Below are 25,291 nucleotides of genomic sequence, written 5' to 3'. Positions count from 1 at the left end.
ATAGCATGGCAAAGTACACTGTTGTGAAATTGTTACATAAGGCTGAACATATGCTGTTGGTGAACACCTTCATCCAAAATGCTAAAAAAAAGCACATGGTTTGGTATGATCCCCAACATCTGCACCGGTGATCAATGCTTAGAAACCAAGTTTGTTTTAAAAACATGTTCCATTAAGTCCCTATTGATCACTTATCCAAGATGAGATGTAAGCATTTACTTGAGCTCATTCAGTGCACTGACTGTAGCTTACATTATAAATCCTGCATAGCAGAAGTGTCTGATCTGGTCCTTGTGGGGAGAGAAAGAGAGAGAGAGGGAGAAAGAGAGTGTTTGTGCTGTGAAGTGCTAATAGGCCTGGTTTCATGTGTCCTCTCTCAGCTCAGCTTTCTCTCCCATACTTAGAGAATGAGAAGAAAATACAAGTTACATTGGGAAATTTAACAGCAGTCTTTTGCATGCAACTTTCAGTAATTGGTGATAATGGACTTTATTACCAATGAAAGATATGAAATAGGCAGAAAAAGCCAGCTGGTCAATCACATCTGTCCCAGTCAAACATGTTGCAACTAACCAACATGAACCCCCAAACTCCTCATCTATCAGCAGCCATACTGAGAGGCAAAACACCAAACAAACAGGACTCATGGGTCAACTCTGAACCCCTAAAGGTGACCAAGATTGAGTTCCAGGAGATAACAATGGCAATGAGATACATTATGCGACATCCTACCTAACTTCCCATTGCAGCTATTTAACAGCTTTCTCTGGAAATTTGTCCAACTCTCTTTTGGAAGTTTGAAGTGAATCTCTATCTATTGCACAAATCAGCAACCTGGTCCAAAGATCAGTGATCTTCTGGAAAAAAGAGGGCCTCCAGACATCTAACCTAGTTCTATGTTACTTTGCTTGGATGCATGTTCCCTCATTCTCCCTAATTTATCTAATTCAAACAATCTATTAACAAGTACGCATCATTCTAAATAGCTCAATCAAATCTCTCCAGTGTATCCATTTTTTTTAAGGAGTAAAAAGATCCAATTCCCTCAGCCTATCATGAAAGCTATGACACACATCCGGCCTCGCTTTGCACCCCAGACAAACCAATCCAACTCTTCAAGCCAGCCTTACCTCTAAGTTACAGATCTGACTTGCTCCCTTGCTTCCACAATTCTAATGTGTCAGAGGCTGTTTGCTTTGCGTCTTACTGTAGATATGATATGGCCAGGCACAAGATATGTACCATCTTTCTTATATTGTCAAGGATCAGTAAGAATTCACCAGACACTGCCAGAACCTTGAACATCCATAATGTTTGCAAAGGGTACAAAGGACAGAGAATGGGCCATTTCTGAAAAAAGAAAAACCCTAAACTTCTCCTGGATGAATTGATAGAGTGGCCTTCTTCAAGAATGAGTAGCATTGTTGTCAGTAAGCGAATGAGAGGTTAGGATAAGATCTGGTGGCAGTATACAGATCTAATATCCCCATCTCCAGTCCATTTTCTGGTCTCCCTTCCCAAAATGGCGGAGCTTGAAGTGTTTTAAAACTGTTAGAGGGGAGAACTAAATGTAAGTACCATGCATCTTCAGTGCATTGCATTAATGGAAAATAATGGTGGCTTTCCTGTTTCAGGTAACTTGTAGGGTCATTAGTCTTCAGGTGAAATTGCTTCCACACTATCCACTGGTGAGGAGAAAAGAAAACTGAGGGTGTGGGTAACACTAAGGCCACAATTTAATGCCCTCCCCAAAGCAAGTTTAGTGAGGGGGTCATTTAATTGGGCAGGAGGGAAACAGATGGGTCCCCCACCACCTTCCCACTCTGCCCCAAATAAGTCCAGGACATGAAGGCCTTCACGCCCCACCACCAACTGAGGCCTTTAAGTGGGCAATTAATGCCCAATTAGCGCCTCATCCCACCACCACTGGTATTCACCCAGCAACAGGCGGTGTCTCAACATGTGAGAAGCCCAAAAAGCAAATTCTGTCAAGGTTGCATGTGGGCTCCTTCCTCCAAAGATACTCAGCACCTGATCAAGCAGCCGAGCATTGGGAAGGAGGGCCCACTAAGAGCCACCCCTCTGTTCCTGCTGCTGAACCCTACTTCCCCACAACTCCTCTCCTTCCACTCGCCCACCTGTGGCCCTTGGTGACGTTGAGCCTCGGATTGAGTGTAGTACCAGCAGTAGTCACCACCTCCCCAGTGGCACTGCCAAAAAAGGAAGAGCCACCAGCCTCTAATTGGCCGGCAGCTCTCAGTGGATGGGATTTCTGTGCCCCCCTCCCCCCACCGCCGGTGTCCTTGATCCCGGGGGAAGTCCCGCCGCTGCCCAGTTAAACGCATGATTGGTATTTAATGCTGTGGGCCTTCCCGAAAAGAGATGGCAAAGACCTCTTGCTGGCTCTCCAGCTGGCGGACAAGACCCTTGTCGCCTACATTAAGTTCTGCCCTAAGATTCGAAATTCTTGCAACTACATTGAAGGCCACCCAGAAAATTTCATATAATCTAATTTCTCAGTCAATTCCTCATGACTTACATATCTATTGGTTCCCTATGATGTGCCTGTTCAGTCATGTCTGACAGTGATGTGCATGGTGTGTGACTGCCACTCTAAAGCAGCTGTATCTTATCTGGGATGCTGGAAAGGTGCAGCCAGGAGAACCATACAAGTTCCTCCTGAGGTCCCCACCATCACAGATGACAGGCTTCAATTAGATTCACTCCATGTGGTATCAAGAAACAGTTAAGCTCACCGGATACAACAAAAGCCAAGGGCCCAATAATATCCTGGCTGTAGTGATGACTTATACTCCAGAACTACCCACGCCACAACACTAGCAACAACTCAACAAAGTGGAAAATTGCTCGGGCATATCCTGTCCACAAAAAGTCAAATAAATCCAATCCAACCAATTACCACCCCATCAATCTATTCTCAATCATCAGCACTTACCCACCAATAACTCACTCACCGATACTCAGTTTGGGTTCTGCCAGGGCCACTCGGCTCCTGACCCCATTATAGCCTTGATTCAAATATAGGCAAAATGAGCTAAATTCTAGAGGTGCGCTGAGAGTGGCTGGCCTTGACATCAAGACAGCATTTAACCGAGTGTGGCATCAAGGAGCCCTAGAAAAGTTGAAGTCAATGAGAATCAGGGGAACACTCTCCACTGATTGGAATCATACCTAACACAAAGGAAGATCATAGACTCATAAAATGGCCATTGCACAGAGGAGGCCATTTTGCCCATCATGTCTGTGCTGTCTCTCTGCAAGAGCAATTTAGCTAGTCCCATTCCCCAGCCCTTTCACTTCAAATGCCTATCCAATACCCTTCTGAAAACTGCAATTGAATCTATTTCCATCGCCATTTCGGGCAAACCATTCCAGATTGTAACCATTTGTTGCATAAAAAAGTTTTTCCTCAAGTCACCTTTGGTTCTTTTGCCAATCATTTTAAATCTGTGTCCTTCAGTTCTCAACCCTTCTCCAATGGGAACAATTTCTCTCTGCCTATTATGATTTGACCTCTCATGATTTTGAACACCTCTATCAGTCTTCTCTCAGCCTTCTCTTCTCTAAGCAGAACAACCCCAGCTTCTCCAGTCTATCCATGTAACTGAAGTCCTTCATCCCTGGAACCATTCTCATAAATCTTTTCTGCACCTTCTTCAAAGCCTTCACACCCTTACTGAAGTACATTTACAAGAATGACACAATACTCCAGTTGAGACCGAACCAATGTTTTATAAATGTTCATCATAATGTTCTTGCTTTTGTACCCAATGCTTCTATTTCTAAAGCCCAGGATCTTTCATGCCTTTTTATAACTTTCCAACCTGCCCTGCCATCTTCAATGATTTGTGCACATATATACCCAGGTTCCTCTGCTCCTGCACCCCTTTTAGAATTGTTCTCCTTGTTCTTCCTACCAAAATGTATTACTTACACTTCTCTGCATTCAATTTCATCTGCCACATGTCTGCCCCTTCCATCAACTTGTCTATGTCATCTTGAAGACTATTACTATCCTCTCAATGTTTGCAGTACGGGTGGTTGTGATTGACAGGGGCCAATCATCTCAGCTCCAGGACATTATTGCAGGAGTTCCTCAGGACAGTTCCCAAGAGCCAGCCATCTTCAGCTGCTTCATTGATAACATTTCCTCTAACATAGGGTCAGAAGTGGGGATGTTTGCTGATGGATTGCACTGTGTTCAGTTTCATTCACAACTCTTCAAATAATGAAGCAGTTAGTGCCAAATGCAGCAAGACCTGGAGTACATTCAGGCTTGGGCTGAAAAGTGACAAGAAACATTTGTGCCACACAAGTGCCAGGCAATGACTATCTCCAATGAGAGAGAATCTAACCATTTCCCCTTCAGACATTCAATGGCATTACGATCACTGACAATCTTACCATTCAAATCCTGGGAGTCACCATTATCCAAAAACTTAATTGACCAGCCCACTTAAATTCAGTGGCCACAAGAACAGGTTAAAGGCTTGGCATTCCGCAAGTAACTCATCTCCTGACTCCCAAAGCCTGTCCACCATCTACAAGGCAGAAATCAGGAGCATGATGGAATACTTTCCACTTCCCTGGATGAGAAAACGCAAGAAACTCGACACCATCCAAGACAAAGCAGCCCACTTGATTGGCACCCCGTTTACCACATTAAGCATTCACTCCCTCCACCACTACTGTACAGTGGTTACAATGTGTATCATCTACAAGATGCACTGTAAAAACTTGCTAAGGCTTCTTTGATACCATCTTCTAAACCCGTGACCTTATTACATAGAAGGACAAGGGCAGCGGGTGCATATGAACACCAGCATCTGCAAGTTCCCCTCAAAGCCATACAGCCTCCCGAATTGGAAATATACTGCTATTCCTTCATCATCATCACTGGGTCAAAATCCTGGAATTCCCTACATAACAGCACTCTGCATGTACCTACACCATACAGACTGCAGCAGTTCAAAAAGACAGTTCACCACTGCCTTCTCAAGAGCAATTAGGGATCGGCATTAGATGCCAGTCTTACCAGCAAAACCCACATCCCATGAACAAATAAAAAAATCACATAGCCTGCTTTCAGATAATGATTATCATCTTAAATAGAAAACCCAGTTGTCCAATTTAAAGTATTGATGTTAATCTTGAAATACACATGCATTTTAAAACATCAGATTAGAGGGATTGGTCTCTTTTGGGTGATCTTACTGTACCTATACAATATTTAACACTAAGCCATACTGTACTGGATCTGAGTGAACTAGTCGTTTTGGTTCTACTGCTGTATAGATTTCTGATATCAAGTAGCAGGTACCTTCTGCTTTTCAGAACTGTTGTATCATCTGTCCACTGAAAGTCACTTAATAATCTGTCAACCCTGATAAGTAAAGAAATGCAATCCTATCATAATGTTTCACATATTTGGGTGGATCCTGTCAGAGCCAATCAGCCATACTTGTCACTCTCACTAGCAACTAGCTCTCTGTAGCAGAAGGGGGCAATAATACAACTTTGAACATCTGACATGCTCGTGGTTCTCTTACCTAATAGTTTTCAATTGAGCAGCTAACCTTTTAACTCTCTCTTTACAGACATTGATGGACCTGTGAGAAATTTCTAGTATTGTCTTTGCTTTTATTATTTTATTTTATAAGACAAATGTAATGTAATGCAGTTTGAATTCAACCTTTCATCCTGCCTTTAAAAGTCTAAGACTGGTTATCTTTAGGCTATGCCATCCATCTGGATACCAAATTCGCTTTTGAATCTGCTACAGCAACATGGCTGTCACCTCCCCAATCCACTTCTTCCCTCCTAAAGTCACTTCAGATTACTGTGCGGTAGTTTGTTCTCACAACTGACTGTAGATGCTTCATAGCACTGATGATTTTTAGAAACCAAAGTTGAGATTGTAATCACCTATATCACTATTTATGTATGAGCATTATGTGCAAATGAGCTGAGTGCTTATGCAAGAGCAATGCATGCATTTTTTTTAAAGAGATGATTTCAAGCTTCATTGCCCTTCAATTGTCAGCAGCCTAAGTAGAGGAGGGGAGAAAAGCTGCTGACTGGAGAAACAAATGGACCATAAGAGGCAACATCCATTCTCCATCTCACTGTCCCACAGTTCTTCCTTTGTATAGTAACAGTCAGACTCAGTAAACAAAGCCACTTTTACTGTTAGTGTTTCCGCAGTTCAACTTGCGAGACAGTGATATTCAGGTGCCAGTTGTTTATGATGTTAAAATATACTCCCTTATTCGAACAGCAACATCACAACCATGGTCTAAGATTTTCTGCTGTAATAATGGAGCCAGTCTTAATAATATGGAGTGCTGACACATAAGTATGATACTGCCAAACCCCAAAATACAGAAATACTAAATCCTCTTTAGTGTTCAAGTTCTTTTGCCTTATTAGCATATATACCATGACTATATCCCCAAACTACCCAGCTGATGTTCACCTGAATTCAGCCATTGCTGGCTTTTCTGTAGGCTTCTTTCATCAATCTGATTGCTGCCTAAGCCAGAAATTCAGTGCATCTGTAGAGTTAATACTATGCATGGGAGATAAAAATGTTGGATGATTTGCCATGACAGGGACTGGGGAGTGGGAGAGAGAAATTGTACACCAATGGGGTAAATTTCTAAAGCAGTGCCATAACAGTATGAGACTACTCAACCTCATATCCACCTCCAATGGTGCACTAGACTTATTTAGCATGTTATTATTTAGTACCTTTCATGCTTTGCTCTTCAGGTCAATATTATAAACGCAATACTAACACATCAATCTCCTAGTCTCATTAGTGAGCAATCCCTGAGATGCTGGTCATTCAATGTTTCAAATTGCAAATCTACTTTAGATACGAGGTTTAGCAGCGTTGATTGTTGTAATACTCCTTTAAGGGATGTCAGCATGACATCACCAAAAGGGAAGTGTGTCATGTGATCCAGTCTTAGTTTCTCTTTTGTTTTGAGCAGAGCACACACACAGCTCTGATGTCTTCAAGCTTTACATCTATGTATAACTGTTCTCATGTGCCTAGTCTTAATAAATGAACCACAACTTGTTTATCCAATCCCTCATGAGCAATTGGCACTTTGTTTCTTGTACAGTAAATAAGGGCAAGGTATTATATCATTATAATAATACATGGTGATCAGCAGTGGTAAGACAGGTAGCAGCAAGATTATGTAAGGTACGATATGGTGAACAGCTTTGGATCATGCTACATACCCTTGAAGTTTTGGTCAGACTGCAATGAAGTTGCAGTGTCGGAGTGTTTAAAATACAGCGTGGTGACTACGAAGAAAAACTTTGAAGACACAGTGCCAAACTAGTGTTCAAACAAAGGCCTGGTAAGCAGACAGATCCCTCATGGTGAGATTGCAGTACCTAGCCTGTCAGTTCCATAAGTGGGACAGTGCATTGTGAGGGCCAGCACCGGGTTAGCTCAGTCAGGAAAGGCGAGTGACCAGGGTATGGGCTGGATCAATAGAAAGCAAGGGGGAGTCAAACAAAAAAAAATCATAAAAATCAAGCCAGCAAAGGCTGTGATTATAAGGAGTGGCTTTGGGAGTTGCTGAGAAACACATTGAATAAAAAGCAAAGACGCCATTACTCCGCGGTGAGTTGATGCCACAGCTCGTCTTCATGGGCAGAGCTTCAGATAAAAGCATGAAATCAGTACAAAGCACCATTGATTCCACATGAAGTTCCTACCCATCATTAGTTCAAAATCACATCCAGCTTCTTTCATGTCCATGGCAATGACTTCATTGTCATCACTGACTACTTTATCAAGTACCCCATTATTCATCAGTTGCACAATACATCAAACACATCTATCACGCATACCCTTTAGTGTTATTTCTTTTCAGTTTACTTGGTGTGCCAAGAGAGGTCAATATAGATAATAGTCTGTAATTTATTGGTAAGCCATTTCAGGATATGTGTGAGAAGTGGAATATTGATCACACTACTTCTTTTCCTCATTACCCTAGATCTAATGGCTTGCTTAATGAATGATTTTCACAGTGAAATCCCTAATTCTCAAATGTAGACAGACAAAGCAAGATCTACAGATAGCAATGTTAAATCTGGGAGCGACAACTTCAAGTGCAACTATTCCATCACCAGCAGAGCTCATGTTTGGCAGACCTGTGCATACCAATTTCCCTACTCTTACCCATTCTACTCTCTCAGAAACTAGAGAGCAACTTTTAAAACTACAAGAGAAGATGACCAATGTGCACAATAAAAATGCAGGTACAGAATTGCCAAGTTTACAGTTGAGACAACAAGTTCATGTCAAGATCCCACAGAAGGTACGTGGCAACCAGCCAAGGTGACAAGGACTTGTTCAGAAACAAGGTCCTATGAAGCGAATACACACAAAGGCACATCTGTGAGGCATAACCAAGGGTAAATCAGATCCATTCCAGCTCTTCAACCACAGTACAGTCCTATTACATCTAGGACAAGATCCCAGATGCAACCAGGAACAACATCCAAGAATGACAATCCCATAGACCACTGAGCAATTAAAGAAACCTCCAGATAAGGTTACCTTTACAAGATCTAAGCGTACCAGCAGATTACTTTTACACTTTAGAGACTCATAGATTCATCAATTCTATACACTTATGTATGGTAACTAAACATGAACATGTATTGGAAATGGCTAGATTTTTTTTGGAAGTGGGGAAAGTGTCTATAGAAAGAAAATGGGATATTGTAATATGCCTTTAAGGGATAACAGCATGACATCACTAGAAGGGAAACATGTCATGCGATCCATTCTTAGTTTCCCTTTGGCTTTGAGCAGAGTACACACACAGCTCTGATGTCTTCAAGCTTTATACCTATGTATAACTGTTCTCATGTGCCTAGTTATAATAAATGAACCCACAGCATGTTTACCCAATCCCTTATGAGTGATTGGTGCCTTGTGTATTGTACAATAAATATGCTCAATAATAACATGACATTGGTCACTCCTGCAACTTGCGTAATTGTGTAACCAGATTTTGTAACAATTGGATCCTGTGATCTGAACTGAGGTTGTGCTTCTCACAATGCCCTCAACATGCACTTCTCTTTTTTTCCAAGTGGCACTCAACAACAATTTAGTGAGATGATGCCAGGTACTAATCATAAGCTACTTTATTTATTAAAGCACTTCTGGCTGGCCTCTCACATTCTGCCTCACATAAACTTGAGATCATCCAAAACTCTGCTACCTAGGTCCTTACTCGCCCCAAGTCACAGTCTCCCATCGCTCCTGTGGTTGCTGGCTTACATTGGCTCCCAATCAGGCAACTCCTCAACTTCCATATCCTCATTCCTCCTTAACTTTATCTCTCCCTATCTCTGTAATCTCTTTCAGCTCCACAACCCTCGGATATCTGCACTCCTTCAGTTCTGACTTTTTGAGAATCCCCGATTTCCATTTCTCCACCCCTGGTGGCCAAGCTTCAGCTGCATAGGCCGTAAGCTTCAGAACTCTCTCGCTACAATTCTCTGGCTTTTTTTTCCCCTTTAAGATGCTTCTTTAAACATATTTTGATCAAGCTTTTGAACATCTGCACTAATATATCACCATATGTGGCTTGGTGTCTAGTTTTGCTTTAAAACTGTCCCCTGAAGTGCTTTAGGATATTTCATTACATTAAAGGCGCTATATAAATATAAATTGTTATTTTACTGACAAGTGAATGTTCAGAGTTAACATTGAAATTAAATCTCACTCATGTCTCTCAGTTTTCACTTCTCTCTTCAAAATTTACAAAGAACACATGCCCTGTCTGATTTTCAGACTTGTTTTCTCAACTTTGGTATTACTTTACCCCGTAGAAAATTCCCAAATACAAAACCTGACCTCCTGCACCTTAACTACAAGTTCGAAACTTAGATTTGCTCTTCACAGTCTCTGTTTAAAGCCTGATTGACTCTTCACATCTCTTTTCTCTTTTTTATCCAGCAAGTTGCAGGGGAGGCGCATGACTCTCCCTTAGGTTTCCCTCCCATTCAGTGGTTCACTAGCAGAACTATCATTAAAACCTGTCTTTCTCAGTGGGGTGTGGGTGTAAAGAAACCATCACCTGCTAATCTAAAAGTAAATTGGGGCCATTCTAATTTAATGAGTCTGGGAGGAATCATTTGATTTTATTGTTTCAGTTTGAGGTAGATTCAGCCATGACATTCCACAAACTGGTTCTTAAAGCTTTATTACACATCAGTACACCTGGGTCATTAACTCTTTATCTCATTGCTATTGCCAGTGGCTTTTTAAACCTATGCAATGTCACCTTGCTTTAAAACAAGACATATTGTTTTGGGAAGAAAAAAAAATTATCAAAAGTCCAGAGCATGTCACTAGAATTATTTTGTTGTGAAGAGCAAATCTAAGTTTCGAACTTGTAGTTAAGGTGCAGGAGGTCAGGTTTTGTATTTGGGAATTTTCTAGGAGGTAAAGTAATACCAAAGTTGAGAAAACAAGTCTGAAAATTAGTCAGGGCATGTGTTCTTTGTAGTCGCAGTGATGCCTGGCACTCCACACTGCCAGTTTCACTGATCACCAAGCATCCACAATTTTGTGTCACCTCCACCTGGGTGTGATTGCCTCACACCTTTACCTTTTGTTAGAACAGAGTTAGGAGATTTTATTTAATATTAATGTGTAAATATTAATGTACACATAGAGTTCCCATTAGTAGTTGGAAAAGTTGCTGTGAGCTGAGCAGGATGAGTTAGCGGAAATGATCCGAGCCACGGTGTCGTGTGATGTTGCCATCGTTTGAAAAGGTCACTTCAATTTGGGGATTATTCTGTTTAAATTCATAATCAGTGATAATTTGATCCATTGAAAGGGAAAATGCTCCTCTTCGCACAAGTGCATTTGGAATCAATTATCTATTTTTCTGGGAGTGTTTGACTGCCAGTTGCAGCCTGTTATTTGAATCAATCAATAAAATATTTATTCTGTACTCTCCACTCACCAACACTGACACATGAGACCAATTATGAAAGCAATTGAACATTATGAGGCATTCTTTGCATGTTGTCTGGCTGTCAAAGCGTTTAATTCATACAGGAAGGGGAGGGAGTAATTTCTTTATAGAGATGCTCTGAATTTCTATTTACACACTGAACAACATCATCTGAGTAATTATCCTTTTGATTAATGATGAATAGCATTGAAGGGATCTGGATGGCTTATGTGCCTTGATGTAGAATGTAGGTGTTAAAACAGCCAGAGATTTAAAAGACAAGGAACACAAAAGGCTTGATTATCTGAAATATCTGGGTTGGAAAAGGAATCAAAGTTTTATTTAAAGGGGAAACCATTGAAACTCATTGTGCCATTATGTATTTATTTTTAAATTTGTATCTCAGTGCCATTTAGAATATAAGTACAATCAGATTAAGAAATGGCTGTTCATCCTGGAACTTGCATCTTTGGCAAACTGCACTTTGAATATGCCAAAAATCTCCTGCCATGAATTAATTCAGCTTTGTAGTGTCCTGTTTTTCAGCACTATGAGTGCTGTTTTGCCTCAAAAATGGTATCCATGTTTTATTTGCACTCTTCCGATGCTAGCCATGTCATTTTGGTGGAGGTGTTAGCAGATGCACACTTAACGTCTGCAAGAAGCATGTAAAGTAGCCCTGGTCCACTCCTCCATCACCCACTACATCTCAAACCCCTCCCACGGCACCTTCCCATGCAACTGCAGAAGGTGCAACACCTGCCCCTTTACATCCCCCCTCCTCACCGTCCAAGGGCCCAAACACTCCTTTCAAGTGAAGCAGCATTTCACTTGCACTTCCCTCAATTTAGTCTACTGTATTCGTTGCTCCCAATGCGGTTTCCTCTACATTGGAGAGACCAAACGCATACTGGGTGACCGCTTTGCGGAACACCTTCGGTCTGTCCGCAAGCATCACCCAGACCTCCCTGTCGCTTGCCATTTCAACACTCCACCCTGCTCTCATGCCCACATGTCTGTCCTTGGCCTGCTGCAATGTTCCAGTGAAGCTCAATGCAAACTGGAGGAACAGCACCTCATCTTCCGACTAGGCACTTTACAGCCTTCTGGACTTAATATTGAGTTCATCAACTTTAGATCATGAACTATCTCCTCCATCCCCACCCCCTTTCCGATCCCCTTTTGTCCAATAATTTATATATATTTTTCTTTTCCCGCCTATTTCCATTATTTTTAAATGTATTTCCATCCATTGTTTTATCTCTACCTTTTGGCCTATTTCGATCCCTTCCCTCCACCCCACTCCCACTAGGGCTATCTGTCCCTAGTTCGCCCTGCTTTCTACCCTTAATGTCACCATTAGCACATTCCTTGGATAATATCACCACCGTCAACACCCCTTTGTCCTTTTGTCTATGACATCTTTTGCAATCTCCACCTATGACTGGCTCTCTATCCAGCTCTACCTGTCCCACCTCCCCGCCCCCCCCCCCCCCCCCCCCCCACCCACTCCTTCAACCAGCTTATATTTCACCTTTTTTCTATTTTTCCTTAGTTCTGATGAAAAGTCACACGGACTCGAAACGTTAACTGTGTTCCTCTCCGCAGATGCTGTCAGACCTGCTGAGTTTTTCCAGGTACTTTTGTTTTTGTTTTGGATTTCCAGCATCCGTAGTTTTTTGCTTTTATGTAAAGTAGGCATTTAGTGATATCTATCAATGTGCAACACTGATTTCTCATCTGGGCTGCCATTTTGGAAGTCATCATTTCAGTTAATGTAAACTCTTAAACTCACATAGCTAACACGCATTCAGCAGTAGGAAGGAACCCCACCCACACTCCTCCAGCACTACCTAAAGAGATCATCAACTACTTTCAGGTTAGTTGCTGATTGATTTCTATTGTAGAAGTGTTTGGTGGGTTCCAGGGTTGCTGATGTCCACAGGGATGGCATGTTCTGACTCCAGTTCACTATTGAGGGAGTGCTGCATCAGGGATGTCATCTTTTAGGTCAGATGTGAAACTCTTCCCTCACAGTTGGACGTAAAACATCCATGGTGCTATTTCAAAGTAGAGCAGGAGAGTTATTCCCACAGTGCCAGGCCCAATGTGTATCCCTCAATCAACATCACAAAAACAGATTACTTGGTCATGATGACATTGCTATTTGTGGGAGTTTGATGTGCACTATTTGACTGCCATGTTTCCTGCATTACAGCAGTGACTACACTTAAAAATAATTCAATGGCTGTAAGGTTATTTGCGATGTCCGCTGGTCATGCAACTCCTTCTTTCTTTCTTCCTTCATCCTGAAGGAGGACAGCACCTCAGCATTCCTAGCAATGTGTTGAAAGGCAGATTGTAGGACTTCTTTGACAGCTGAAAGCCTCTTTGATATTGGCATCCACAGTTATGATGGCAGCAATCTGAGTCTGCGTGACAGCAAGGTGAATTTGCATGACTTCAGTCTGAGCTTCCACTTCAGTATCTAGATGGCTGATTCTTATGCCGCAATGGAAACTGAGACATCAGTTACAGATGTTACAACAGAACTGGATCCACAAGTGTGCTAATGGAGTTGTCCACTGCCTCCATGCTGGAGACGATGGTCTCCACTCACTGTACAAAGCTCTGTGTCAGGTTGGTGCTGGCTCCTCCAGGCTCCTTAAAATTGACTGCAGGTTTTTTGACAGGCCTGCCAATGCATCAAACATTTCATTGAGTATGCCCATCGGCCTTTTTCTGTAGGCCATCCCATCAAAGTTCTCATCAGAGTCCTTTGTAGCAGAACTCGCATGTGACCTCGCCTTCTGGTGAGTTGGTGGCATCTAAGCTTCACTTGTCCCTGTCCAGGCTGATGACTACTTGTGCCCAGTGTGCTACCACAGGAAGATATTGCCTCTAAGCTATCAACTAAATTATGCAGTGTCAGTACCTGAACTGGTGCCTGCAAGTGTAAGAGTGAGTGACTATATTTCATTATCATTACTTTATTCCTGTTCTTCCGCCACTGCCTGGCCAGGCTGCAGTATTTGGGTATCTGAAAAGAGAAAGAAACAAGGGTGGGGTTGCGATGAGTGCTGGGGAAGGGAAAGCAGGAGGTGCATGCTTACACTATCTGCAACTTGTAAATTAGAAGAGATTATGGAATAAGGGAGAAGTGGGACAGAGGAGGATTAGATATGAGAATACCATCTTCTTCAATAGTTTCAGTCATGACCAATCCAATGATGGCAAGCATCATCTCCTCCATTGGAGTAAAGACATTCAGCCATGCCTGTCCCCTCTCATTTAGATGCTGCTACCTCTGTTTATATATCACTGCAAGAGAGAGGAAAGTGTGTGATGAGTGAGTATGGTGCAATGTATTTGGGTGATGTGGCTGTTATGGTTCAATAGCTGGCAATGTGTGCCAGCTGTGAGATGTGAGGCTTGCAGCATTGTAAAGTGTGCGAGGTTGAGGTGAAGCTATGAATGTGAGGTATGTGGCATGATATGTGTAAAGGTTATAAGCAAGTAATAATGGGCCTGTGGTGCATTGAGCAGTGTGTGGGGCTGGCGGTGCAGTTGTTGGTATATGGCATTGGAAGGTATATTCAATGCCTTGGTTCATGTGAGGTAATTGAACATCTTGTGCCATGGGGCTAGATTCCTGACATTGTCTGTCATGGCTATCTGGTTCTACTGCCATTGCAAAGTTTGTCTGATGGGCCTCCTGGCCCCTTAACGATAGATGACATCTCTCCTCCTCTCCAGCTCCTGTACCAAATCATCCAGTGCAGAGTTTGAAAACATTGGAGCACACTCTCTGCCACGTTATGTCATTCTTATGCCCTTCCCAGTTCAGATTCAGTTGTGGAATGACTTCCAGCATCTGCATTAGCCAGAATGCACCTCCCCTTTAAGAGCTTTAACTCATCCTAGCCTCTCATGATTTTGTGCCCTTTGCCCAGACATGCAGCCACTCAACAGCGTGCTTAGTGCTGGCTGCGCGATACAATCATTTAAGTGAGCAGGCAGCACGAAGTTTGCATGTTGCCTGCGCTGGAAGAAATGGATTAATCGGGCTTTGCAATCCCTGTGCCAATTTTCAGGGAGTTAGCCAATTTCATGGCATTCATCTCTGCTATGTTGTCTGTGACATTATTCCAATTATTTAATTAACATCCTTTACATCAAGAAGTTCCTTCTTATACACCTGATATAAATGTACTTGTTACAATTTTACCCTTATGGCCTGTAGTTTTTCTATGCTGCTTTATTTTTAAAGTAATATTCAGATTTGCCTTATCTCAGCAATTTGTGTGGAAAATGAGGTCTGTAGATCACATGCAGTCCCCTAGGCAATGCTATCCAACCTTCAAAGGTTGGGCAGAATAGGTCCTCCAATACTTCTTTCAGTGGAAGATGGTCCCCTACCAGGCATCTCTATTTTCCATTAGGTTGCATTGCAATAGCTAAGGCCTAAAACCTGCCCATCCCTCCATCTTTGGGACTTTTCTGTCCTTATTCAATTATTCTGCCTCCTTGGTACAACTGCAGTGAACCACTGCAACACTACCTGAAACTTCCTCTGGGCCACTGGCAGGCTCCCCCTTTCTGGTGGGATATCACCAGAGTTGGATAAAGCTAAATTCAAGCTATTCAAGAAAGGAGGGAGAGAAAACAGGGAACTACAGGCCAGTTAGCCTGACATCACTCAGTAGGTAAGTGCTGGAATCTACTATTAAAGAACTTCTAACAGCGCACTTACAAAATCATAGTATGATCAGACAAAGTCAACATGGTTTTATAAAAGGGAAATAGTGTTTGACAAATTTAGTAGAGTTTTTTGAGGATGTAACTAATAGGGTAAATAGAAGGAAACCAATAGATATAGTATATCTGGATTTGCAAAAGGTAAACGTTAAGGTACCACACAAAAGGTTACTAGGCAAGATAAGGGCTCATGGAGTTGGAGGTAATGTATTAGCATGGATACAGGATTGGTTAATGGACAGGAAGCAAGGATTAGGCATAAATGGGGCATTGTCAAGTTAGCAGGCTGTGACAATTCAAGTGCCTCAAGGATCAATGCTGGGGCTTTAGTTATTTACGATCTATATTAAGGACTTAGATGAAGAGACACAGATTAATGTATCTAGTTTGCTGATGATACAAAGCTAGGTGAAAATACAAGTTGTGAGAAGGACACAGAGAGGCTGCAAAGAGACGTAGACAGGTCAAGTGTGTGGGCAACAAGATGGCAGATGGAATATCGTGCGAGAAAGTGTGAAGTATTCACTTTGGTTGTAAGAATGGAAAAACAGAGTATTTTTTAAAAGCCATGAAACTTGTAAATGTTGGTGCTCAGAAAGACATTGGGTGTGCTTGTACAAGGAATGCAGAAAGGTAGCATACAGGTACAGCAAGCAATTAGGAAGGCAAATGGTATGTTGGCCTTTATTTCAAGGGGATTGGAGTACAAGAATAAATAAGTCTTATTACAATTATATAGGGTTTTGGTGAGACTACACCTGGAATACTGTGTGCAGTTTTAGTCTCCACATTTAAGGAATGATATATTTGCATTGGAGGCAGTACAACAAAGGTTCACGAGATTGAACCTTGGGATGAGAGGTTGTCCAATGATTGAGAAATTGAATAAATTGGACCTATACTCTCCGGAGTTTAGAAAAATGAAAGATGATCTCATTGAAACGTACAAGATTCCAAAGGAGCTTGACAGGGTAGATACTGAGAGGTTGTTTCCAATGGCAAATCTAGAACATGAGTCACAATCTCAGGATAAGGGGCCAATCATTTAGAACTGAGATGTGGAGAAATTTCTTCATTCAAAGGATTGTGAATCTTTGGAATTCTCTACACCAGGGGGTTGTGGATGCCCCATTTTTAGCTATATTTAATGCCGGGAAAGACAGGTTTTTGATTTCTCAGGGAATCAAGGGATACAGGAAGCGGGCAGAAATGTGGAGTTGAAGCCCAAGATCATCCATGATTGTATTGAATGGCAGGGGAGGCTCAATGGGCCCTATAGTCTACTCCTGCTCCTATTTCTGTGTTCTTGTGTTCATTAGAAATGAACTCCGGGCAGACTCACAGAGCAGCAAATACATTCAAAAGAAATAAACTACAAGCTGAAACACTACAGTTACTCAGATATCGATACAGCACAGATACAGACATAAAAATAAAAACAAAAAACTGCAGATGCTGGAAATCCAAAACAAAAACAGAAACAGAAATACCTGGAAAAACTCAGCAGGTCTGGCAGCATCGGCGGAGAAGAGCACAGTTGATGTTTCGAGTCCTCATGACCCTTCAACAGAACTAAGTAAAAATAGGAGAGGGGTGAAATATAAGCTGGTTTAAGGCGGGGGGGGAGGGAGAAGGGGGGTGGTGGGTGGTGGTTGTTGGGACAAGCAAGCAGTGATAGGAGGAGATAACCAAAAGATGTCACAGACAAAATATCAAAGAGGTGTTGAAGGTGGTGATATTATCTAAAAGAATGTACTAATTAAGAGTGGATAGCAGGGCAAGCAAGGTACAGATAGCTCTAGTGGGGGTGGGGTGAAATAAGACTAAAAGGGCATAAAAGGTATAAAAAATAATGGAAATAGGTGGGAAAAGAAAAATCTATATAAATTATTGGAAAAAACAAAGAAGGGGAAGAAACGGAAAGGGGGTGGGAATGGAGGAGGGAGCTCAAGATCTAAAATTGTTGAACACAATATTCAGTCCGGAAGGCTGTAAAGTGCCTAGTCGGAAGATGAGGTGCTGTTCCTCCAGTTTGCGTTGAGCTTCACTGGAACAATGCAGCAAGCCAAGGACAGACATGTGGGTAAGAGAGCAGGGTGGAGTGTTAAAATGGCAAACGACAAGGAGGTCTGGGTCATGCTTGCGGACAGACCGAAGGTGTTCTGCAAAGCGGTCACCCAGTCTGTGTTTGGTCTCTCCAATGTAGAGGAAACCGCATTGGGAGCAACGAATGCAGTAGACTAAGTTGAAGGAAGTGCAAGTGAAATGCTGCTTCACTTGAAAGGAGTGTTTGGGCCCTTGGACGGTGAGGAGAGAGGAAGTGAAGGGGCAGGTGTTGCATATCTTGCGTTCGCATGGGGAGGTGCCGTAGGAGGGGGTTAAGGAGTAGTGGGTGATGGAGGAGTGGACCAGGGTGTCACGGAGGGAACAATCCCTACGGGATGCCGCCAGGGGACTCCAGCATGATGCCACCACCAAACACATCTTCCCTTCACACCCCCGGCGGCATTCCGTAGGGTTTGTTCCCTCCGTGACACCCTGGTCCACTCCTCCATCACCCCCTACTCCTCAACCCCCTCCTACGGCACCTCCCCATGCGAACGCAAGATATGCAACACCTGCCCCTTCACTTCCTCTCTCCTCACCGTCCAAGAGCCCAAATACTCCTTTCAAGTGAAGCAGCATTTCACTTGCACTTCCTTCAACTTAGTCTACTGCATTCGTTGCTCCCAATGCGGTTTCCTCTACATTGGAGAGACCAAACACAGACTGGGTGACCGCTTTGCAGAACACCTTCGGTCTGTCCGCAAGCATCACCCAGACCTCCCTGTCGCTTGCCATTTTAACACTCCACACTGCTCTCTTGCCCGCATGTCTGTCCTTGGTTTGCTGCATTGTTCCAGTGAAGCTCAACGCAAACTGGAGGAACAGCACCTCATCTTCTGACTAGGCACTTTACAGCCTTCTGGACTGAATATTGTGTTCAACAATTTTAGATCTTGAGCTCCCTCCTCCATCCCTACCCCCTTTCTGTTTCTTCCCCCTCTTTGTTTTTTCCAATAATTTATATAGATTTTTCTTTTCCCACCTATTTCCATTATTTTTTATACCTTTTATGCCCTTTTAGTCTTATTTCACCCCACCCCCACTAGAGCTATCTGTACCTTGCTTGCCCTGCTATCCACTCTTAATTAGCACATTCTTTTAGATAATATCACCACCTTCAACACCTCTTTGATATTTTGTCTGTGACATCTTTTGGTTATCTCCTCCTATCACTGCTTGCTTGTCCCAACAACCACCACCCCCTTCTCCACCGCCCCCCCCCTTAAACCAGCTTATATTTCACCCCTCTCCTATTTTTACTTAGTTCTGTTGAAGGGTCATGAGGACTCGAAACGTCAACTTTGCTCTTCTCCGCCATTGCTGCCAGACCTGTTGAGTTTTTCCAGGTATTTCTGTTACAGATACAGACATGTTGCAAGTGGATGTGATTTAATTAAATGCAATGCAGATACTTCCTTTAGAAAGGGAAAAACTCTAGACTAAAACCGATACAGTCCAGATGTGTACAATGCAGAAAGAATTCACTGGGCTACCTGTTGTGATCAATCTTTGTCTGTACATATAATGTAATAAAAGGCCAGCAGAGGGTGTGGTGAGCCATTGTCAACATAGGGGAAGTTCGAATTGTGTGGTTTGCTGAGGTCAGGATGAAGGGAGATTTATGGCCTGATCTGGAAAGCCTCAAAATAAAGTTGCTTTCATTGTCTCAAGACTGGCTCATTTTAAAGAAATCATCATGCATCATAATAGCAGGGATTGTTGTTTTTGGCTCAAATAATCATCTGGAGCTGGTGGAAAACTGAGCAGACAAATCTTCTACATATTTTATTTTTATTCATTCATGGGTTAAGAGGTTTACCATTTAGGGCTGAGACAGAGCACTATGAACCTTTGGAATTCTCTATTGCAGAGAGCTATGGAGGCTCAGTCATTGATTATATTCAAGTTAGGGATCAACAGAGTTTTGGACACTAAGGGAATCAGTGCAATGGGGGGACAGTGCAGGAAGGTGTAGCTGAGGTAGAAGATCATCCATGAGCTTAATGAATGGTGCAGCAGGTTGAAGTGGCTGAATGGCCTACTGCTGCTCCTATTTCCTGTGCTTTTATGGGATGTGGGCATCACTGGCTAGGCCAGCATTTATTGCCCACCCCATATTGCCCGTGAGAACATGGTGGTCAGCCGCCGCCTTGAACTGTTGCAGTCTGTGCACACCCACAGTACTGTTAGGTAGGGAGTTTTAGGACTTTGACTGAGCATCATGACTGGTGATGACTTTGACAGCCACTGGTTAACCATAGCAACCAGATCCAGTTGCTCGCAGGTCTTGTCCCAGCAGGCTGAAAATCTCTGCCACCTCCTAACTTGAGGCCAGGAGTCTCCTTAGACACTGGTAGTTTGACACATCAAGAAAATTGATATGAGCATGTCCTCCTGAATGCTGCACCTCTCTGCTGAACCCCTTTTCTGTGGAACTACAGGTCTGTAGCTGTTGCTGCTCCTGCCACTTCTACTCCTGCTCCTGTTCTCCTATGACTGCTGTTCCTGAGCCTGCTCCTGCTGCTGCTGGTCATCTTGGTCCTTATCTGTGTCCAAAATAACACAGCATAAATTGCACACATACTCATCTGAAAGATCAGAGCTCCAAAGCACAGATCAAAGCGTAGATGACACCTTTAAAGTTCTAAAAGTAATTTCCAAAGTTCTATAAGTTACTTCTCAGCACAAGAACTGTGAACAAAGCCTTTCATACAGCAGGTGAGAATGCTGCTATGAGGTTTCACTGGCAGTACTTTCTGACACATTTCTCTGTCATGTCTTCAATGTCCTCAGTTGTCATTGTGTCCTCACCATACTTTCACTCATGAATTTCAATAAGCCAGGGAAATCCAGGGACCCAAGAGTTAAATTGAAAAAACGATGTTAATATAATAAATGATGTAATTGAGTGATTAAATGTTGAAATTGACAACCTACATCTCCTTGGGGAGATACATGGGGCGGTTCTCACACACAGCCTAACATGCTGGAGTCAAATGTCGAAGTTGGCTTCCTGACATGCTCATATATTTCCATGAATAAACCCACCCGTCCCCCATCCTGCACCCAAATGCATACACTCACACGTTAAAACTCCAACCACCCCATCCCCCCCCTCCCCCACACACCACCCATCACCACCGACATGTCTGCAGACACATCTTCATAAACTGGGAGATGTTCTTGAACAGAAATCTCAGAAAGCACGACAACCTCTATTAGTATATGCTTCAAAGTCAACAAGCACCACAGAAGGAAGGTACCTTCAAACAGTGAAAGAAGCACTTGCTATTACTTGAGAAATTTCATGAATATCTTCTTTGAAAATCTTTCCATTTTGAGCTATCAAAATCCTGACAAATTGCCTCCCAGAACACGGTGGTTTTGTTTTTATTTCATGAGATTAATTTATAAAATTTCACATATACCAAGAAAAAGCTTGCCAGTAGCAAAATCCCTGTCATAAGATCTATCATAAAGGACAATATAGCAGCAGATCAAATCATGGAATTTACAAGGCATTCTAGCTAGTGCAAATTTGTCAGAGGAGAGAAAAATCATGCTTCAAGAAGATGAAATCTCTAAGCTGATCAGAAAGCGATGTCCAAAACTGAATAGCAAACTTGTAAAACAATGGACCATAGCAGAATTGATAGTCAAAGATGGATTCCTTTTGACAAGGACTCAGTTGATTCCTACATCAATGTGGTCCAATATGTTGGAAACAAGAAACTGGAAATCTGAAAAATGGGGTCTGAGCAGAGAATTATGGTCTTGAATGAGAAGCTTAAAAAATATCCAAGAACTGGCCGTAATGTGCAGCAAACAGAGCAAACTTTGCTGGAGAAGATCTAAAAGAATGCCTGTCCCTCCAGAAAGACTGGGCTTATAACCATAGTTCTGAAGAGGTGACCATTTATTAGTATGCTCTTGTTTGGACTAATTTAGCAAAAGAGACAAAGGTCAGTGTAACCAGGATATTATTAATTCATTTGAAATTTAAAGAGGAGAATCTGAAATTTATTGTTGCAGTTTTTGGAATGGGGATGAAGGGTTAGTGGTCTTAATAACCTTCTGTCTGTTCATGTAATGTAATGAAAGACCAACAAAAGGAATTTTGAATTACAGTAAACATAGAAATTTAGATTGGGGCAGCGGATTTTACAGAGTTTGGTATGGCCTAGCTAGGAGCTATGAAAGATCTAGAAAACATCTGAATAAAAGGCTACTCTTGTTTGAGTCTCAAATAATCTGTCACACACCAAATGGAGGCAGACATGGCCCTGATAATAATGCTGGGGTTTGTTCAGATCAGGAGGGATCCAATATCACATGGGAAACCCAGAAGTATGATTTTGCATGTCTGTTTGTGGCATTTTAATGCAGGCACTTCATTATAATTTTACTTCCACAAGCATGGTGCGGCCTTGCATGATGTAATCTCAATTTCAGTAGTTAATGGGCCAATTAAAAGATGGAATTTGGAGATGTTGGGAGTTGGAAACAAGAAAGGAAGAACTTTTTACAATGGATTCAGGATGGTCAAATGCTGCATAAAGCTTCAATGATGCATCACTTGATGTACACCTGGAGGCACTGAAGAACCACAGAGAGATACCCTTCCCCAGCTATGGGAGGAAGAAATCTGCTGCTACCACAAAGAAAGCATAACTTGAGGTGGCACTGGAGGTCAGCAACAGGAACATTGTACCATAATCCTCAATTCAGTGCAGGAAGAGTTTTAATGACTTTGTTACAAGTACAAAGTTTATAAGATTGTTATGTTTTGGAACTGTCTCATTAGTTTAAGGTAAAATAGAGGAATGAAGTGGGCCGTGGGAGCTGCACTGAATTCTACCCGTCAACAAGCCTAGGTGGCTTGGTTACTATGAGGACAAGAGGGGCCCAAGTCAAGGGACTTGCTGAAAACCACAGAGAGCAAGATGTTCACACCTGTGGGCAATGGCAAGAGCAGTTGTGCTGACTGTGGGTAGAATATTAGTCTCCAAGCATCATAGGGAGGTGTTTGGAATGTCAGATTTTATAAACAGTTATACTTTGAACTATCCGTGTAATTCCAAGGTAGAATGTAGTTGGGGTTTAGAGGATAGCTGATTAGCATTTCTACCTGGATACAAAGCCCATGTGATTCATGTTACCATGGAGATGGGCTTTGGAAAGGAAAGATTCCATAGCAAGCCATTGTAGTATCAGGTTACAGGGATTCTAAGATATACCTGAAACTCACAGAAACAACTCTGTCTACAGCCATCTGTGGCCTAACTAGTGTTTTATATATAGATAAAAGCAAAATACTGCAGATGCTGGAAAAACTCAGCAGGTCTGACAGCATCTGTGGTGAGAGAAAAACAAAGTTAGCGTTTCGAGTCTGTATGACCCTCCTTCAGAGTGTTTTATACAGTTCTAGCATAATTTCCCTGTTCTTATATTCTATGCCTTGGCTATTAAAGGAAAGTATCCCATTTGGCTTATCTACCTCTCCAGCTATCTTCAGGAATCTGCAGACATGCACTCCAAGGTCTCTCTGCTCTTTTATATTTCCCAGTATCCTACCATTTAATGTATACTGTCTTCATGTGTTAGCCTTCCCCAATTATATTACCTCACACTTCTCTAGGTTAACTTCTGTTTGCCACTTTTCTGTCCATCTGACCAATCCATTAATATCTTCCTTCTGTCTCCAGATTTCTTCCTCACTACTTACCACATGGCCAATTTTTGTGTCATTTGTAAACTTCCTAATCATACCCCCTGCTTACATTTAAGTGTGAGTCATTGCTATATCGCACAAAAAGCAAGGTATCTACTACTAAGCTCTGTGGTACCTCATTAAATTTTTATGTTGCCCAATGTGTTCCCACAAAGAAAAAGTGTGGGGGTCCCAAACCTAGACCCTTTGGATGTCAAGGAGCACAACTTGACTTTAATAATGCAGAAAGCCTAGAGGAATATAGAAAGTGGATTGGTGAAATAAATATGGAAGTTAGAAAAACAAAAAGAAGGCATGGCCAGGAACTTACCTATGTCGGGCGGGCTGGGTGGGAGTGGTCGGGGGTGGGCATGGAGCCAATTGCTGCCCGCGATCGGCTGTGCGCCGCCATTTTACGTGGGCAGGCCAATTAAGGCCCGCCCTGTACGGCGCATGGCCGGTAGTGCTCAGCGCTCCTTTGCAGGCAGGGGGAGGGGGGAGAGTCGGGGACTGCGCTCTTTCGTGCACATCTCCCTGGGGCACTGAGCTCAGGGAGATTATGTTGATAAAACAACAAATAAAGTACAAAATCATTTAAACACGTCCCCTCACGTGACAGTGTCATATGAGCTGGGACATGTATTTATATTTAGGAAAACTTTTTCATTTAATTAACAGAAGCTTTAGGAAACCTCATCTCATTCGTGGATGAGGTTTCCTAAAAAGCACGAAGGCCGCTTGGGCTCTTCGCCTGCCCACCAACCTTAAGGTTGGACGGGCAGCATTGCAAACAACTTTAATTGGTTTTTCAATGGCCTTAATAGGCTGTTGACAGTTCGGTGGACGCACAGCTGCCTCCAGCGCGTGCCTACCGAACGAAATATCTAAATGACACGCGATGACGTCAGGACGCACGCCCGACGTCATCGCGTGTCAGCACGTCGGGCCCATCCCCGCACACTGATGGCAATACTCTGGCTATGAAAAGATTTTGGCAAGTATAAACTTAAAGATGTTTTATAAATACATAAAGACCAAGAGGAACAAATGATAGATCGCCAACCTTCTCCCAGGAGGTGGGTTGGCAATTCAAATATTTTAATAAGGCTGGCAGCTCCTGATTTAGCCTGCTTTACAGGTTAGCTGGCCAGCTGGCTTTCAGGTGCTGACAGCTGAAGGAAGGCAAAGACAGTTTTGAGGAGAATGTAAATGCCTTTACAGTACTGCTTGTGGGCCAGGAGGAGTAGGAGTGCTTCCTCTTAGTCCCTTAATTTCCTCCCTTATTGATACCCCCATAAAAAGGCATTTGGGGTCAGAGATCAGATCCCTGTATCCAGGATTGACACCCTCTCCAATTGTCGGATGGTAACTTGCCTTTTCACTTCCTTGAAGATTAATAGGAAGACATGAGTTGATGGGGACCATCGGGAGATGCGCAATGGGTTCTTTGCAGGACTGCTTTCTGCCATTTGCATTGGCTGTAATATGGGGAAGCATGGGCTTTGCATGTGGCTCTGCCATTGGTCCAGTGATGGTAACTAACTGAATCTTGTATTAAAAAGGGCAGCCAGGCATCCCAGACAGCTGAAGGCTGCATCGGCGTAGTCACCTTACTACTCTCCCTCCTCAGATGATGTTGTACACTCTGCACATTGTTCCTCCTGAAGGTCCAAACCTCATTGATGCACCA

This window comes from Cetorhinus maximus, chromosome 22 (assembly GCF_964194155.1).
Source record: "Cetorhinus maximus chromosome 22, sCetMax3.hap1.1, whole genome shotgun sequence".
Lineage (NCBI taxonomy): Eukaryota > Metazoa > Chordata > Chondrichthyes > Lamniformes > Cetorhinidae > Cetorhinus > Cetorhinus maximus.
This window is presented reverse-complemented; position numbering follows the sequence as displayed.